The following is a 3,329-nucleotide window of genomic DNA, read 5'->3' on the forward strand; positions in this document are numbered from 1 at the left end:
GCCACCAGGGAGGGCCCTGACAAAGCATTTTTATAGGGAAAACAAGACTAGATTTCTTTGCCTTCAAGTCTGAAGAACAGGCTCAAAACTGTGATAGTTTCTCCAAAGTAATGAATTCCAAGATGGGGGTATAGAGCTAAGCAGTTACGGTGATACCTGATGGGTCTTCTGGAAGTGAACCTTCAATGATAGTATATATTAGCAACTCAGAATGTACAAATTAAAGAATTACAGTTTGAAAGAGTTAAATATCAAAAAGTGGGAATCAAAATAGTTCTTTCATTCCATAGCCTATGTTATGCCTATTTTTTTAAAAAAATATTTTACTATGGTGAATAGCAAACTTACAAAGACAGTGTAATATAACGAAACCATATACAAACACCATCCATCTCCAACAGTTATTAATTCATTGTTAACTTGGTTTCACTTTTGCACTCAGTTCCCTCACCTTACCATGTTTTTTAAACAAATTCCTCCATTATATTTAATCAATAAATATAATAGCTACCATGACTATAACATAACTAAAACATGTAATCATTTAGGAATAGATCAAATAAGTAGATTTTGTCTAATGCTTAGGATTGTGCAGTATAGTTTAACATATTACTCTCATTGGTTTTCTAAAATCTGGTGATCATTGCCAAATTCAGCATTTTTTTCTAAAACTTTATTATAGATAGCTGTTTTCTTTGAAAAAAATTACAACCAGGAAATATGCAATATCTGATTAAATCTGATTTTACCAGCCCATTGTCTTAGTCAATTCAAAACATGTGAAGTGGCAGTCAATGAATTATATTAGTACTTCACTTTTTGCATAAAAACATTTTTTGACAATCAACATCCCTTCATCTATTGTTTGGTTATCCAGACATTCAGTTTACATAGATAAAGTGACATAAATGTTTTTCTTTGTATTGATTAATTTTCCAAAAAGGGCTTAGTTCCCAGAGTCTGCCAATAATAATCAGATTTATTCCTTCAGTTTTAAGATGAATTAACAAAATCATAGATCTGTGTTTTTCAAATACACTTTAATATTTGCTTTCAGTATTTTCTACATTCTATAAAAGTGTGTATCCCAAAAATTTTGAAAAATTATATAGTATACAGTTATATAGCCCAATTAGTTTTGCAACTAAAGAACAGAATATAAATAACAGGAGTATAAATATAGAAAAATTATTCAATGTTTTCTCATATATTTTCCTTCATCCTGTGAATTTTTACCTTGCACATTTTGCCACTGTAAATTTAAAACAACACAAACTTTTTTCTATAAAATATAATGTATAATCAAGTAATGATAATACAACATCACCAATATCATGATTATGATTGATAAGACTGAGCAATTAATTTTTTTCATCCTTAGAAATATCCTCCAAACTGTAGAAAATAAAATTAAGGTAAAAAGGGAATTTAGCAACTTGTATATAAGATGTAAAAATATCTGCAAACATTCCTCCATATTTTCTACTAATAACCTACTTTTAGTCTCTATGAAAACATAATGAATCCCTAATGGTTAGAACTTACAGTCCCCATGTAATTTTACCTAGAATTGTTTACACTGACCCAAGTATAACCATGTCTTTTTTTTTTCCCCCTTACTCATGTACACACACTGCTTTATTGGCCACTAAGGTCAGGAACAGCAGAAAAGTGCCAGAGTTAGAGCAGAAAAATTATGAAGTATTTTGGACATACTTAGAATTAGTTGCCTTTAAGGCATTCAAAGGGAAATGTCAGGTAGGCCATTGAGATTATGCTTTGGCATCTTGAAGAAGAGAATCAGGCTATAGGACCTATGGAAGATGAACAATAATAACCAGATTCATTCACAATGAGGGTATTGAGTTCTGATGGTTAAAAGTGAGATATGGGGCAGAAACCTGACTGGAGTGGGATAAGAGGCTTGAAATGCAAAGGTGGCTATAGCTAAGGTAAATACTTTATTCAAGTAGTTATGCTATAAAGTGGGGAAGTGAGAATTCTAGAAGTATATGAAATCAAGGGATATTTATGAGGTTTTCAGTTTTATTGTTTGTTAATATCATACAGTTCACATACATGCTTAGGTTAGGACTGTTTTAATAAAAGGAATTACTAAATATAAAGAAAGAAGAAAGCATAATTTAGGATGCAGTTTTTCTGAAAGTTGAGAGGAGATAGTAAACAAATTACATGGAGACATTGTTCCTAGATAAAGAGTATGACCAGCTCTATATCAAAATATAACAAAAGAGGTTTTGAAATGTTTATGATGAATGGAACCAGTATGTGTGCATGTGTATGTGTTATTTACTTAAGTATATAAACATCACAATTACATGTGTATGTAAGTATCAATAAATTATGTATTTGGAGAGGGGAGAAAATGTTTAGTTGATTTTCTTAGAGGGGCTAACTTCACTATGCGTGAGTCTGGATGGATAGTATTGATGAGAGAACAAAAGTAGGCTTACATTTTGAGTGATAGAACTTTATATCATGTATCCCTGTATCTTTGCTGTCTTGTAAGTAACCTGAAAAATAAATGGCACACATCAAATTGGTCTACTTTCCTCTCAATACTCCATAGATTCTCAGACCGTAATCACAACTCATATGCAATTGTTTAGTATCACTATTGTGTCAACAGATAAAAACTTGTGTGGATATATTGGCTTTTTATCTCTTTGATTTTCTTCACTAGACATGATCTGAAAAGCCCCACTTCTTTCCTTATTAACCCATTACTATTATTAACCACTATCTCCTGTCTTTCACTTTATTTAATAAAATGTTGTTGGTATGCCAAGAAATATTTGACAGTCCTCTGGGGTCTTTTGAAGCTGGATGAAAAATAAATTAATATCAGGCAAATTAGTAGAAGAAAAAGACCATATTTAATAGCATACATACATTTGCAGAATTTACATGGCTATAAATTTTAAAGTAAAATGGGGCATATCAGAGATTTATAGCCTGTGTTAAGGGATCTGGGTTGTCAAGGAGAGGGCAGGCTATTTACATGACTAGAAGAATGTGATAAATCCTAATGTAAGAAGTTTTTCTTATTAAAAACAAAACAAAACTAACATGATTCTAGAGATACCCCAAGGTCTAGATAATCTGTATTCCTTAAATAATGGTAACTGTTTTCCTTAAGACCCAGGGGTCAATGAATCATAGTTCCACATTACCAAGATGACATCTATTAATTACAAAAGTCTTACTCTAGAAATCTTGGATGAAGCCTCTCTCACCTCTTCTGGGGAGAGCAATATCACAAGGGCCATGTTCGGGTTTGATTTCTACATATTATGTGTAAATAAAAA

Source organism: Condylura cristata, unplaced genomic scaffold (genome assembly GCF_000260355.1).
Source record: "Condylura cristata isolate star-nosed mole 26May11 unplaced genomic scaffold, ConCri1.0 scaffold00002, whole genome shotgun sequence".
NCBI lineage: Eukaryota > Metazoa > Chordata > Mammalia > Eulipotyphla > Talpidae > Condylura > Condylura cristata.